The sequence below is a fragment of the Macrobrachium nipponense genome, chromosome 11, assembly GCF_015104395.2.
Source record: "Macrobrachium nipponense isolate FS-2020 chromosome 11, ASM1510439v2, whole genome shotgun sequence".
In the NCBI taxonomy this organism is placed as follows: Eukaryota; Metazoa; Arthropoda; class Malacostraca; order Decapoda; family Palaemonidae; genus Macrobrachium; species Macrobrachium nipponense.
The window spans coordinates 23,530,706-23,547,658 of NC_061087.1; the positions used below are offsets into that span (position 1 = coordinate 23,530,706).

The window sequence follows — 16,953 nt, forward strand, 5'->3', positions numbered from 1 at the left end:
AAGTGGTTCAGGATGGCTGATATGAGGTAGAATCACGCCACGGAAAGTTAAGTTTTTATTTTTTTCTCAGGAGCAGTTTAATTTTTTAACACCAAAACTGAGGTTGGGCTATTTCCTGTAGTCTGATTTTCAAATGATTATTATCTCTCTCGCTTCGTGGCGACTTGCAGTAAAGGTCTGGCTGGCTGTTCAGATGTATTTGGTTAGGTCGTCACGAGAGAGAGAGAGAGAGAGAGAGAGACGACGGAATGAGAGAGAGAGAGAGAGAGAGAGAGAGAGAGAGAGTGCAAATTATTGTGAGGTGGACATATAGAGAAAATAGATGATCAAATGCATTTTAGTGACTTAGTACAATAAAATATGCAGAGGTAAACCTTGGTTTAGTTTTACGGCGATAAAACGTCTGTTTCATTAAAGAGAACTGTAGACAGTAGGAGAGGTTAGAATATGTGTAGTGGAAAGGCATAGTCTTGCACTCCATAACTTAGTCTGGTCATAATATTAATTGAAAAATGAAACTAATGAAGCTTCATATTTCCTTATCATTTAACTGAATTTAATATCTTTTATATACAATTACGTTTAGGGTCTTATAAGCATGTTCCATATGAATGTTTCATTATTTTGAATAACACTAGTAGTAGTAAAAATAAAGATAATCTCTCTATTTTATTGGAAGACCTCAATCTAACAGTGACGATCAGATGAATTGGCGCTTTGTTTTTATGGTATTTTTATCCTCTTTCTCCTTTTCATTTGGACCCTGGTTCACAGCGTCCAGTTTTGCATAGGGCAAAACTCCTCCCCTTTATATATGAGAGACAACGAGAGGTTTAAAGCATATGAGGTCAAGCCAGCGCATCGCTGGACAGTTTATGACTCATTCCTTGCACAGTAAAACATTTTTTTTATTCGTTGCATGATTTCTCCGTTGTAAGCATTCTTGTTGCTGGTTAATCGTTTTCGGATGTATATGTATGTATATGTATATGTCAATAAATTCTTCTCTTAAAACAGGATACGTCTCAAGTATAAAAGGCCCATTAAAACACTATGGATTTAAAAAGCTAAGTTCTATATTTTGGTGGACTGACTTCCACCATTATCGAATAGTGAATCTGCTTGATAAGGGTGGATGTAAGTCCACCGAAATATAGTCCTTAGCTTTATATGAGATATATGTATATGAATACACACACATACATATATATATATATATATATATATATATATATATATATAAACATATATGTATGTTATATTTATCCATTGTGCTGTCCGGTTGTTATCATTGCCAGTCCCATGCTGTATCATACACACGCACACACACACACACACACCTTATATATTATATACGTGTATATATATATATATATATATATATATATATATATATACGTATATATATATATATATATATATATATATACGTATATATATATATATATATATATATATATATATATCATTTTTTTCACCATCGTTTTTTCCAGTTGTCCTTAGATCGAGTGATAAGGTTGCAAATCCCTTGCCCTTCCTTGACTTCCAGCCGACAGTGTTGGATTAACTGGCTGCTGTATGCCAGAATTGAACTAAGAGCAACTGGACCTTTTGGTAAAAGGGCGGCGCTGAAGAAGAATGGTTTAGAAAATCTTCAGGTGAGAATTATTAAACGTCTAACGACGATAAGAGAGAGTATGAAAGAAAATATAAAAAAAGCGTACGTGAACTAGAGGAAAGTTATGGAGTTCAATGAGTCAGGAAGGATGAGTAGTTCATGTTGGAATTGATGGTGAAAGTGATTGTAGTAAGCAAAGGATGGATATTCTGGAAAGATTATCGAGCCAGCTTTATTGAAGAGAGGGGTCGGTGTTAAATGCGAATGAAAGAACAGAGATATTACCCATTAAAATGAATAATTCATTTAGAGTGAATGGAGTAAAAATGTGTTGAAAGGATGAAAGAATTAGCGGATACAAAGTATTGAAAAGTTAACATTGGGGCAAAGATAAATGTTTTGAAGTGGTCAGGTTATCTGGATGGAATGAGGAAAACAGAGAATACGCTGCATAGTCCTGTAAAGATGCAATCATACAAAAGGCCCATAATATTCTGGAGGTGAGAGATGGCATGAGTGGAGCAAATATTTTCGAAATTCATAGAATAAATTGCTAAATAATAGTGTGAGTAATGATGGCGATTAAAAACCAGGAAATATCCCCGTACTGAAAGTTTACGACAGTGAATATTTGTCTATGGCAAGAATGATAAGGCATGAAGTACGGATGTGCGCTCTGAAGTACGCTAGTTAGCTGATTTTATTGGTGATCCATGCACCATTATGAAATCCTGCTAACAAGTAGAGCACTATTTTCCAAGCTGGAAAAATATACTTATTTACGTGATACATTAGAATGAGCGTTTATTTTGAAATTCAGGAAATTATGGAGTATATTCTAAAGGTGTTTACCGAAACGTTTTTAATGAACGTTATTGTATCTAAAATATAATAATGTCTATATCCCTGTAGGTGGTATTATATCAAGGATTACTATAGTAGATTCACATCAACCGTGGATTTGATGTCTAGGCCAGTCCCTTACGACGCTCCTGATTGGCTGTTGATAAGCCAATCACAGGGATGGAAACTCTCAGTCTGTCTCGAGAGTTCACATAGGCAGGATGTATGTTCCACCTCTCCAGAAAGAAGTATCCCTCAGAAGAGATGGAACATAGATCCTTCCCATGTGAACTCGAGAGAGAGACTGAGAGTTTTCAGCCGTGTGATTGGCTTATCAACAGCCAATCAGGAGCGTCGTAAGGGACTGGCCTAGACATCAAATGCACGGTTGATGTGAATCTGCTATAGTTAGTATTGGTGGTCTTGCCTGTCAACATTCGAATGGCTCGTCATGATCGTGAGGTGGCAATTCTTTGAGAACGGCAGCATGTGACCTAAGTGGCGTTAAGAATTATTGAACAGGATCCATAGAAACAGAGTTAACATGGAGCGGATGCCATTTTGACTATGAGTTCGTGAAGTGATATTTTGACCGCTTTAATTGCGAGCAATTAGGAAGGAGGTCTAATTGGAAAACTGTCAGCAATATCGAGACAAACCATGTTGGAGAGATTTAGAGCAACTGCACATGACATGGTCGAGTGGACAAAAAGTCGTCCGGTTAAAGACGACCTGCGCTCAGCCGTGTAAGTAAAAAAGAAGAGAAAAAGCGAAGGAAAAAAAGAGAAAGAAACAGAAATCCATTGTGACAGTCCTTGACAATATGAAAGCTGAGACAGACAGACAGATGGGCAGTTTGACAGATGGCGTAGGAACAAAGGAGAGAGAGAGAGAGAGAGAGAGAGAGAGAGAGAGAGAGAGAGAGAGAGAGAGTAGGGGGTGAAGCAGAGATCTAAAGTCCCCCTTAATCTTCACTAACTTAGATGACTTTGTTTTGCCAAACTACCCGAAGACTTCGCTCATAAAAAGGCTGTAGTGAAGATATCAGATCCCGTCTTGTCATTCGGAGATAATACGAACATTTCTAGGCTTCATTTCCGTGGCTCGATATGCTTTCCTTCTTCTATTAGAGTCCTGCTTGCACTTTATTGATATCTCTCTCTCCCTCTCTCTTTCTCCATTTTTCGTGTTGCCTTATAGCGAATTCTTTTTCATAAAACCTTATATGGTGCATTGACTTCTGAGTGTCCTGTCTTTTATTTTAGCTGGTTGACGGTATTGCTTTACCGTCCAATTGGAATGTGTAAAAATTACTGGTATTGATTTAAGTTTTTTTTATTATTATTATAATTCTCAACCATTGCTGGATTGTGTAATTTCATGCTCTGGGTGGGTTAGTGCCGTCAGTGTACTATCGTGCACAAAAGTCCGGTACAGCCCGAAATGGAAGGAGAGGGAAGCGGTTATTTTTCTTGACTATAGACGAAATTCTCCATATTCTAATATCGTTAAGAAAGTGATCGTAAAGTTTTTGTTGCTAACGATAGTACTGGATGGATGTATGATATTTAGGGCTAAAGCCCAGGCACGGGGACCAAGAAGGCCATTCAGCGCCACGATAGTACTGGGTTTGAGTGTAAATGAGAATATAAGTGGTTAAGAAGTCGGTATTCATGAATTAGTATTTCCTATAGGTTGTCGTATCTTATCAACAGACATGACTGTCCACAAGATCGATACAAAACATTTCAGCAACAGTGTTTACGGTGGTGTTCTATAATCTGCAAGCTGCCTATTAAAAAAAACCACCATTTACAGCAGCAGGTTAGTAAAAATGTCAGTTCCCTTGCGTTATTGAGGTAGCAACCACAAACCGCTGCCGGTGTATCCTCTATATTTAAACACTTATGGATCTGTTACATTTAGTTATATTGCGTGATTAGGCCAACATCAATGGTGGAAGTGGGTGTTACGGGTGACGCCAGGTTTTAGACAGTTGCAAATTATGGTTATAAGTACTTTAAAAAAAAAATACTAATACAAAATTAATTATTCAGATACTTTCACCAATGTAACATTCATATTCAATAAAAAGATGGAAAGAGAGAAGCAGAGGAAAATATTCATCATAGCGCAGAGTTAAAGACAAAAAATTGATAGGAGAGAGTGAGTTTCTGGGTGCGTGGGTCTAATAGACGGAACTAGCGAATGATTTTTTCAGTGTATTATTTGGCGGTTTTGTTGATGAAGTGAGGCGACAGCAACGATAGTGCGCTCTGAATTGAAGAACCATCTACCTGTCCCACTGTGATTATTGTTAATGTAGAATGCCATGGTCATGAAAACTATTAATCCACAAACAATATTATGGTGTTGCCCCTTTTTAAATTCACATAACAGTCTATAGTCTATACCAAAGGCTTAAGGATAACGCTACCCCATGGTAAGAGGTATACCTCTGGTAGCACATTTTGAACTCAAGACCTCGTATCGTCAACAACAAAAACTTGATCACTTTCTTAACTATTATATCTAGTTACTTGTTCAACTGCTTCGGGGTGTCACAGTCACCGGATTCGTGTTCACTCTCTGGACCAGCAGAGGGAACGGACTTTTGTGCACGATAGCAAGTTCTGTATTTTTGTCCCCATCCCCCAGGTTTTTAGTGGTACTAAATTACTGTGAATTTCAGGGTCGTGTCTAATTGATTTTCGTCTATAAAATTTTACCAAAGCATTGGATATGGTTGGTCGTATCTGGGAAACAGCTATTTGTAGTCGTAGCCTAATTAACAATAATATGCAGTGATGTCCGTAGTTGACAATTATGTCACTTAAGTAAATCAAAGAAATTTAAAAGAAACTTAGCGAGATTTAGTAAGTACCCAAATATTGACCCTTTTGTACAATACGTATTAAAGGAAAGGCTAGGCAAATCATTGTCGAGAATGATGATAGTATTACGGTTTCCATTGGTGATACCACGGATAATTAATAAGAATTTGGTAAATATACATTAACAATATAACTATTTGTATTGTACAATGTTACGTTGACCATAGGAATACATAGCAATTATAACGCAATTTCCATTTACCCTCTGACTATGTTATACAAAACCTTTGGAATTGGTGAAATATAATCATATTGAAATGGAAATCATTTAGAGGAGTTTGGCAAGATATTTTGGCCCGATAAACCAGGTAACCCTGAATTATAGTAAGCATAACCGACGAGAGGGCAAGGGCAGCCGATCATTCATAGGTCAAACCCATGTTATACGTGATGGCTGCTTCACCTATGGCAAGCCTTAGTGGGCAAACCAAGCAAATTGTCCTCGTGGCCGCAAGACTGCTTTCGTGTTCCGTGTTCTTGCAGAATGAAACAAATAAAAGAATCGTATGCAACTTATGCTAAATATTACCAGGTAAGTTGTTAATAAGGCGATACACAAAAACCAAACTATTTAGACAAAAGGGACAAAGGTGACCTTTATAGGGGTAATACTCGAATGAGTATGAGAGAGGTATGCATATATTTTGTTTATACCAAGGCCTTTCTAACTTTTCAGACCAAGAATAAATAATGGCCGAATTTTCTCGACTGATAAACTATCTCACCGACTACCCGCGACGACCATTTTCAACAACTTTACTATTCTACTTATCAATAAAACTGTTTTCAATAAAAACCAATGCCTTAAAAAGCCATACAACTCCATGCACAGTAGCGCATTAAGCATTAACAAATTTTTCAGGAGACTTTACTTATATCTTTTTAAATTTCAATACAAAGTGTTGTATGCCATCTTCAGCGCTCATTGTTAGGTTTCATTCATAGCTCATCCTATCCGTAAAAAAATAACGTAAGTCGCTAGTTTCCTTGGGGTCTCCTACCGTTATCACCTGCTTGGAAGCACAACTTATCTTTCCTATATATCCTAAATACAGCGTTTCACAGTCTTCATCAATCTGTGTTGATGTAACATGCCCGTTTATTACTGCAGTCCTGGATTGTAATTAGGCAATTTAAAATACCGTTAACTTTGAATGCATTATTTTTTTCCTATAAAACATCACAACACTTTCACCCTATATACATAATTACATTTGCAGAGTAAATATACCTTAACACTAACTGCATTATAATTATCATCTAACCTAGGGTCACCTATCACCAAACATCCAACCAAAGCAACACTGTCATCAAACTCAATATCCCTATTTGTAACCCCACTAACTGCAGGGCAGCCTTTTAATCGAGATTCCAAGTTATTTCTTATTTTAATGCTGTATTGTACAAGGGATACCCAAGGTTACCCATCCCATTTTTCTTCTTTTACCAACACATATCTAGGATCTTGACCGTTTCACACAAACGCCCAACTAATGAGACTTAAGCCATACCAAATATTTTTTACCCCAGGTGGGAGAACTGTATAAAGCCAGACTTAACCTCTCGGCCATCAGAACATTGAACACTACAGGATAGAATTTAAAAATATAGTCACAGTCAATCTCCTTTATATTTATTAACAATTTGATATACAGTACTAATCCAAATTATAACTATAAAGAAATCTCTAATAATCTTATATCCTTGAATCTTAAAAATTTTTTTAACACTTGACATCTTATGTACCCTTTATCAGACATAAGGGTGAATTTTGTGACAGCTTATGTACCCTTTATCTGACATAAGGGTCAATTTTGTATGGTTAAAATCGTTGGTAATTACAGGATGGTGCACATACTGGAATCTTTCTTAATCATGAATCTACGGTTACAGAATCATCAAAATCTGTTTCATCACACTTCAAAAACTGAAATTAGGAAAGCCTCTCCTTTGTAACAGATCAACAAAAGTTTTCCACGAACTAATCACACAATTACTCCAAATCCTAAGTCCGCCATTCTAAACCTCTCGGGGCAAGGTCATCTGCAAGTCATGAAAAACAGGAAAAATTTTGAATAAAACTAAATTAAAAGCAACCTCAATACAAAGTAGAAAAAAATTAAAATTTCAAGGTGCAATTACGCAAGTTTTCTTTAATGCAAAAGATTTTTGAATTACAAAATGCATAAAGTATCAAACCTCCTTCAAAATACAGAACATCTACCAAATATCTAAAAAGTTATAACCACGGATTTTTAGATTTTGATGGATTTCATGATCCAAAACAAAAAGTGAAATGGAGGCTTTGAAGAACCAGAAACACTAATCCAGAGGTAATCATTCCACAGTTTTTTAAAGATCCAAGTTAAAACTGACCTAAACTGAAAACTTACATATGAAAAACTGACTGAACTCTATGTTTAAAAATTAGCTTTTGGAATCACAGCATTAAGGAGAAAAGTAATTAAAACCGGAGGGGTTTAAGCTAATAAATTCAATAACCATAAAAGCACTTAATACACGGCTTACTAATGGAAGTAACTGTTAAGACAGGAACTCAAGACAGTTTTATACAAACCATGAGATTTATATAAACTACTACATATGTACAAAACGTTAAGTGCGACGCCAATCTGAAATTATTAGATTATCAGTTTGAAAAAATTACTAGTAATAGTCAAGTTAAAACTCACGGTCATCTGCAACGGAAAAAGAAAACTCCCAAGGACTCGCACAGTAGGCCAACCCGCCTACTATGCAAGCCACAAGGAGCGCCTCCACCCGATCAGGGGCACCGCCCCCGATGGGGTGGAAGAAAAGGAAAAAACTGGAAATTGAAGTCCTGAAGATACTCGAGATAGCAGCAATTTCTTTTTCTTTTTTCAACCAGTCTTTAATATTGGTCGTAGCATCATTCCCTGAAATGTTCAAATACCATTAGAAAGTTAAATATACTAATTTAAAAAAATATCTAAAGCTATTTAAGTAGTTGACAAAATTGTTTAAAGTAAATTTTATTCAATTTCACATACTAACTCCAACTATTTTTATGTTAATTGTCCTTGTAAAGAAAGACTTCTCTTCATAATTATACACTTAATTCAAACCAAATTTCCTTAAAGGCCTTGCTAAAACTGGTTGTGATAAAGTAGATACACAACAATTAAGTTTTACTGTATTTTTTTTACTGTAATAAAACACATTCCAACACGTACATCCTCGGCAAGATCTGATCAAGAAAAAATATACTGAAAATAAAAAATATTCATTCTTGATTTTTATCACAATGTATTAAGAGATCTACAGGTAAAGGCAAAACTTTAACGCAAATAGCACAAGATTATAAAAGCTCACAGCCAACAAACAAAATAGATACTTAATTTAAATCAATCCTTAGGGACCACATGGAAACCAACCCATGGCATATAAAATATATAGTCATGGTCCAAAGAACAGCTTCAAACAGTTCTGAACGGAAAGCTCTCAAAAATGTACAGCCGCCTTGAAAATAAACGGAGTGGACTTAAAATGAAATAGAAAAATCACATAACCTTAAATGGGTACTCAACTATAATGTTAACTTGAAATACAGTCAAGTGAAGTATTACTTGCCAATTTTTACCAAGTCTACGTTGGAGCAGATGAACTGAAATGGATAACTGCCGAACCACTAATCGTACTTATACGTCTACCAACCAATTGTCAACGTGACTGAAGACTTTACGTAACATCAACATGGCCGAAAATCATCTTTCGGTGACGTCACCAGACAAGTGCGCTGCGCAAAGGACTCTGGAACCGCATAAATTCAATAGTTGGTCGACACAAACTGGCGTAAAGGAAACTAGCGTCTTCATTTGGGTCGTTCTAAAAATAACCTCTCCTGCCCCGTAACAGATTTTGCGAGACGAATACCGATGTAGAAGAAAAATTATTTAAACAAAAATCTAACTTACACAATAAAAATATTTTGTGGATTTCCATTGTGGTCCATTAATGTTAATCATTAAAAAATTTCTTAACTCTGAATTTCAAAGAATCGATTCCAAATTAATTTCTGAGTGAAACTTCCGTCGGAGTCGAAAGAAAATGTATTTTTATCCGGTATCTACGAAAATCGACTTTTCATAATTGTAACAGTGTTAACTGCACAGTCATTCCCTATAAACCTGAAAACTTACGTCAAACTAATCTTTTTTTATTTTCTCTCTCTCTCTCTCTCTCTCTCTCTCTCTCTCTCTCTCTCTCTCTCTCAAACGCCAACTGGTTTTCTCTCTCTATCATCGAGTTAAATTGAGGAAAACAGACCCAGTTGCCTTGTTGAGGAAGTGGGGGAAGTTAAACAAGGGAAGCTACGACTTCCTAAGCACTTTTATTCTGATATTTATTTCGCATATTTCCTTAACTGCACATTTGACACTCAGACCTTATCGTCAACAACAAAATCTTTACGATCACTTTCTTAACGATATTAGAATATGGATACTTTACTATATCCTCATTCTTGTTCCCGTATGTCTTTACGGTGCAACATCTGTTGGGTTTTCCATTCGTTACTTGTTCAACTGCCTCGGTGTTTCATAGTCAGCGAATTCGAAACTCTCTGGATGGCTAAGGGAACGGACTTTTGTGCACGATAGTACCTCACGGGGTGCACTGTAGGCATTACTAAATGTTCTTTGAAGCGTCCTTTTCACTCCTCTTGCTATACCTCCATTCATATTATCATTCTTCCACCTTGCTATCCACCCTGTCCTACCAATTATTCCATAATGCAACTGCGAGGTTTCCCCCTTCCCCTGTTACACCTTTCGAACTTCACTACTCTCAGTACCCTTTCCCGCGCTGAATGACCTCATAGGTCCCAGTGCTTGACCTTTGGCCTAAACTCTGTATTCCATTCCAGTCATGCTCCAAAACTATATCAGATCGCTCGGTTGCCTTTCAGTAGTATGTGCTTACAAATCAATGTAGGTATCGAACATTTTGCGAGATTACATTCCACGTTGTCGGGAATCTCGATTCCTAGCATTTTTTTTTTATGAAATGGAATAACTTTAGGTATTAAATTTTCGAAATCTGTCATTTCGTATGTGGAAATATTATTTATTTTGACCAGCCTGATCTTACAATATGTAGAAACATTTCCGTCTTATAGAATCATGTTTAGCACATTTCACCCACTGTATGCAGTGTCATTTAAGTTTCTGTCCTGTAATTTTCAAAAATTCTTTAATCCCCATTTTTTTTGTTGACTATGGTGTTGGGGTCTTATTAATATTGATATATTAGGCTTAATCTGCATCCTAATTTCTATTAATTACTTTAAAATAATTTCAACAGAATTAAGAAAACACACAGACACAACACCCACACACAATAATATATATATATATATATATATATATATCTATATATATATAGATAGATAGATATAGATATATATACTCTATATATATATATATATATATATATATATATATCGATATCTATATATATATATCTATATATATCTATATCTATCTATCTATCTATCTATCTATATATATATATATATATATATATATATATATATATATATAGATAGATAGATAGATAGATAGATAGATATATACTATATATATAGATATATATATATATATATATATATATATATATTATATATATATATATATGTAACACCGCACACACATATATATATCATATATGTGTGTGTATATGTGCGTTTGTGCTAGCGTGCTCAGAAAGCTTTTTGTTATTATAGTGACTGAAGCGGAAGTTGAGACTTCGACAAACTCTTAGAAGAATTCTTGAAATGTTTCGATAGTAATAATAACAAGAAATCCTTCACTTTGACGCCTCTTACGAGAGCGTTCGGAATATCTTGCAACAAGCTAAAGTGCTAAACAGGAAATGTCTGTTTCATTCGGCTTTATTGACCGAGGTGGTAAATTTCGCCAAACGAAAGGGGCCAATAATGGTTTTATGCGGATGCTCCCAGAAAACAATATTTTTGCTTCATGTGCTTCGGAATAACCTCTTCCTCATTAAGGATTTGCAAGCATGGAGGAAGGATTTGCAATTTTGGAATTGAACCACTGGCGGATTTGAAACGAGACAATGAGGATGGGTGGCTTCATCGCCTCTTTTTGTTTTCAGTTTAACACCAGCGGTAATTAAAACGCCTGATACTTGTACAAGTCCATCTTTCACATTTTTTTGTATTCTTTTTTATTTTAATATTTGAGCAGTTTTGCTATCATGGAAAACTGTTGCCTAATTTCATTAAACTGGCGTTTCGTTTTTGGCGATGGAAAATAAATCAACGGTTCTGTGAATCAGCAAAACTCATTTCATCTCTGCCAATTAGGTGCATATGATTGAATAATCGATTATTGTTATAGAGAGAGAGAGAGAGAGAGAGAGAGAAGAGAGATAGAGAGAGAGAGATGGGAGAGAGAGAAGAGCGAGAGAGAGAGAGAGAGAGAGAGAGAGAGAGAGAGAGAGGGGGGGGTGAGCCTTACCACATGCAATCCAGATTATTTCGCTAATTACCATGCCAGTCAAATTGTTGGAACAGGGAATTACAGGGACAGACGAAAAAAAAAAAAAAAAAAAAAAACCGTGGCCCCTCATAGTCTCTATTAATTTTTTGTATCATAATTACGCGAATGATGCTCCACTTTATTGGCTAACTCTGCCAGTAAGGAAAGTCTGGCGTTTTGGGTTTTAATTAGGTCAGGCGAAAATACAAAAAAGTTTTAAATGCGGAGGCTGCAATGGTAAGGCATATTGCAGGTAGATGAGACGGGGATATAGTGAAGGGATGGGAGAGTGATTGTGGGGGCGGGGCTTGGGATGTGGGATGGGGGAAATAAACGAACTTGAGAATAAGTTAAGTATATTCAAAGAGTAATGAATTTCCTCATCATCAATGAGACATTTTTATAAGTCAAGTATTTTTTTTTTCTTTTTTTTGGGTTCATGGGATAGTGACGTCGTTTTCTCTAGATTGCTTGACGAAGCCAGAAGTGCTTAGATCATGATTCATATTCCCAAGTGTGTGAGTTCACTTTTATTCTAATTATATATCTTTTACCTCTGGCTTGCACTATAATGCTTGAAAAAGAAATATCCCCCCTTTCAGGCAGTTTTTAGTTTTCCATCCATCAAAATAGAAGCAAATAAGCAGAACGACTTCATTTTGACCCTGCGTTTGCGCTTTAATTATATGAGGAACATGCATAACGCGAATAGTTGAAACCCAGACATTTGAGTGAACAGTATCATTACAGAGAACGTCCTCTATTTTGTACACTTCATTTTGTGCGTACGTGATGCAAAGCTAAAAATAGTTATGTTTCTAATGCGAGCAGTGCGATGGCACGAACTGCATCCAGATAGAATGGGTGTCAAGAATATACCCAAAGATTGACAGTCACTTTGAATGTTGAATAGAGACAAATTTTGAGCTTATATTTTGGTCTCAAAACTAAGACTCAAGTTTTTAAAAAATTATCACAGCATTTATGTGTATATGAAGAACTCCATGGGGATTTTGGTCTGAAGATTTTGCCAGTCAAAGGCACTGACAAGTGATTTAGCAAGATAAAAAGTTTAACTTTAATGCCTTTGAAGAGCATAACGTTGAAAAGGTTATACTGTAGCAAGACGATTGCACAAAAAAAGTTATCAGTTTTTGCTTTTGGAAATTATAAATATTTGAAGGATCAGATTGCGCCCACAAATCTATTCTAATAATTCTATAAAGCCTACATTGTAGTAATTTTGCTCACAGATTATATTATGCAAATATATATAGGCCTCTGTTGAGGCATAATTTTTGGGTGTGTGGATTTCGCCTCTTTTAACCAAAAAGGGTCTTATTCTATGATTAGTTACTCTTATTATTTTTTACTTTGATACAAGGTCAGTTATTCTTTGTTATTATTTTTTACTTTCTTTGTTCATTTTTAATTTTTATATCATAGGTATGTCTTGAAAAGAATAGTTGCATTATATTTTTAAGCTATAATTATTTTCCTAAAAGTTTTTTTAAATAATGCAGGGTAATTTAAAATTATCCTTATTAGATTTCCAAAGTCTTGAGATCTTTTTGACGGAGTGGTAAGTTGATCCTGTTGGCTCTCTCTCTCTCTCTCTCTCTCTCTCTCTCTCTCTCTCTCTCTCTCTCTTAACGTCTACGTACTTCTAGGAAAACGAAGACAGTTTTTAGTTCTAAAGTGAATGCTTTTATGAGAAAAAACGAAAGGATATTGCTGTAACACCATGTATGTCCTACATTTGGGAGAAGGGTTTTGATATGGAATAATTTTAGTGTAAAATTGTAGTGGAAAAAATATAACGGTAAATATAAGCTGAGGGTGGTAAAAATATACTGAACACATTCGTAGAATTGATTAGTTTTTCAACCAGATCCCGTGACAAAACCTAGCATTTCTCAAGAGGTAATATGTGATAAATTCGTTTTTATGAGTTTAATTCCTCTTTTACGTGCTTTCTGTTCATATACATCTGGGTGGTCTCCTTTTTTTTGCTCGAGGTCATTCCCTTTAGAGTTGAATTTATTGCCTGACAAGTCTTGCAATAGAGGCTAGGCACGGAATTCTCACCACTTGCCTTTAAGGCATCTTTAGTAATGTAATCACTTGCGTTCGGTTAAGACGGGTTGTGAAATTAATGAAACGGTTGCATCCATCTTTACACTTTCCTTCCCTCTCCTCCATGAACGAAGAAGTTGCTTATAAACCGAGAGGTTTCACATGTAAGGTTTCGGATGTCGGGAGAAAACGGAGGCGGTAGTAAGGTTTACAAGGGCGCTCCTGAGACGACCATTTCTAAATCACTTGGATAACCCACGAGGGAGCCATTTTACCCCTTATCACGCCGAAATGCTCATTTTGAGTTCGAGTTACCCGTTTCATTCGGCCGACAGTTCTTGCTCCTTGCTCCTAAAATTTTTTGTCCGGCTTTCTTCCTCCACTCTCCAGTTTTGCTTCCTCATTTGCTATGCAGATCGTTTTATCGTTTCGGCGCATTCAGGAGTTTAAAGTTATGTTTTAAAACAAGGCCTTTTCTCCATGAATTATTGATGAGTAGAATATATAATTCAGGCCAAAGGCCAAGCGCTGGGACCTATGGAGGTCACTCAACGCTGAAAGGGAAATTGACAGTAATAAGGTTTTAATGTTGTAACTGGAGGAAAACCTCTCAGTTGCTCCATGAATCAACTGTTGGAGGGCTAACCTCCTTGAGGGGTCCGTGAATTAAGAACGTGGCGCAGCTGCAGTGACGAATGAGGTCGAGTTTTTTTTTTTTTTTTTTTACTTTTATAATTACAAAGAAGACATCGACGTACGAACATTGCGCCAGTCCTAGGGTGAGCTTATACACAGCCTTATTCAGAAAATAGTGCGAATTAATAGCTCCAGCAAAGGTTGCACGTTTCTTGTTGGTTAACATCTGTTTTTCTTTTAATCACAATGCTCTTTTGTCGGAATTATGGATTCTGTATTACAATTATTGTTAATTGTCAAGTTACACTTTTGTCACGATCATCATGTTTATGAATTGCCTCGAGTGTGTGTCGGACAGAAAATCAAGTCCTTGACAGTTGTACCCATCTACCGATCCTAATTTTTCACCATCTTCCATGCACGAATTCCATAAATTCATATTTCGTGGTTTCGCTTGTTATCGAAACCTCAAGATTTATGCAGCAAGTTTGGTGGCAGCAATATGTGGAATTACTGGAATTTCTGGGCTGTTGGCAATTAACCTGTTTGAGATGTCGCTTAAACAAATTTTTCAATTTCCTTTCATGCACCACTGGTTGATGGACTTTCATTATGAAATTCTGTCAAATTTCACTTTGGTTAAGTGAAGTTTCTGGATTTTATTTGTCACTTTATTTTCTTCAATATGTTTGTTACTTTCTCCATAGATTTTTTTTCTGTTAAAAAGCAATTTAAAATAATGCCTTCATTTTGCTTGTTACTTTCTCCATAGATTTTGTTTTCTATTTAAAAGCAATTTTAAATGTTTCCTTCATTTTGTTTGTTACTTTCTCCGTAGCCTTTTTTTTTCTTTATTAAACAGAAATTTTAAATATTTCCTTGATTTTATTTGTTACTTTCTCCATAACTTTTTTTTCTATTCAGGAGCAATTTTAAATATTTCCTTAATTTTGTTTGTTACTTTCTCCTTAGATTCTCTGTTAAAGAGCAATTTTAAATGTTTCCTTCATTTTGTTTGTTACTTTCTCCATAGCTTATTTTTCAATATCTTATGCTGTTCGTGTACAGAGAGAGAGAGAGAGAGAGAGAGAGAGAGAGAGAGAGAGAGAGAGAGAGAGAGAGAGAGAGAGAGAGATTATCGTTTAATGCTAAAACATAATACTTACCTGAAAATGCTCTTCTGGAAACGCAGCGAAAGCCACACTAACATAGTATATAAGTCAGGTGTTTTTCCGACTCCCTAACTCATGATCATTTGCATTAAAAGTAGATTGGAGCAGTAATGAAGCTATACTTCAGGTTTATCCCCAAATAATAAACGGCCAACTTTTTAATCTTGCAACTTGAGATTACTTTTCTTTTATTACAGAAACTGTTGGAGATCCCTGGACTTGTGCTTCCACTTGAAAACTTAATAGGAGGATTTTGCATTTGCTTCTGGTAAGTGTTTGTCAGTGTTTTTTCATAGGCATTTATTATTATTATTATTATTATTATTATTATTATTATTATTATTATTATTACATTATTATTTTATTATTATTATTATTTTATTTTATTTTTTTTTTTGTTTTTTTTTTTTTTATTTTTTTTTTTTTGCTCTATCACAGTCCTCCAATTCGACTGGGTGGTATTTATAGTGTGGGGTTTCCGGGTTGTATCGTGCCTCCTTAGGAGTCCATCACTTTTCTTACTATGTGCGCCGTTTCTAGGATCACACTCTTCTGCATGAGTCCTGGAGCTACTTCAGCCTCTAGTTTTTCCAGATTCCTTTTCAGGGATCTTGGGATCGTGCCTAGTGCTCCTATGATTATGGGTACAATTTCCACTGGCATATCCCATATCCTTCTTATTTCTATTTTAGGTCTTGATACTTAAAACATTTTTCCCGCTCTTTCTCTTCAACTCTGGTGTCCCATGGTATTGCGACATCAATGAGTGATACTCTCTTCTTGATTTTGTCAATCAACGTCACGTCTGGTCTATTTGCACGTATCACCCTATCTGTTCTGATACCATAGTCCCATAGGATCTTTGCCTGATCGTTTTCTATCACTCCTTCAGGTTGGTGTTCGTACCACTTATTACTGCAAGGTAGCTGATGTTTCTTGCACAGGCTCCAGTGGAGGGCTTTTGCTACTGAATCATGCCTCTTTTTGTACTGGTTCTGTGCAAGTCCCTGACATTCGCTTGCTATGTGGTGTATGGTTTCATTTTTCGTATTGCACTTCCTACATATGGGAGAGATGTTATTTCCATCTATCGTCCTTTGGACATATTATTATTATTATTATTATTATTATTATTATTATTATTATTATTATTATTATTATTATTATTA

The 16,953-nt window shown here is 35.7% G+C and overlaps 1 protein-coding gene and 1 long non-coding RNA gene across 2 annotated transcripts in view; one reads left to right on the top strand and one right to left on the bottom strand.

The window, feature by feature from the left end:
* LOC135198144 (uncharacterized) overlaps window positions 1-16,953 on the top strand; it is a 285,187-nt gene that overhangs the window by 120,098 nt on the left and 148,136 nt on the right. The window contains exon 3 of the mRNA XM_064225757.1: window positions 15,982-16,052. The gene's annotated coding sequence lies outside the window, so the exon portion shown is untranslated. The remainder of the gene's footprint in view (window positions 1-15,981; window positions 16,053-16,953) is intronic.
* On the bottom strand, window positions 6,973-9,095 carry LOC135218272 (uncharacterized). Its single transcript, XR_010315345.1, has 3 exons — window positions 8,968-9,095; window positions 8,049-8,273; window positions 6,973-7,398 (listed from the first exon to the last, which is right to left on the bottom strand). It is a non-coding gene; the product is annotated as an uncharacterized LOC135218272 (long non-coding RNA).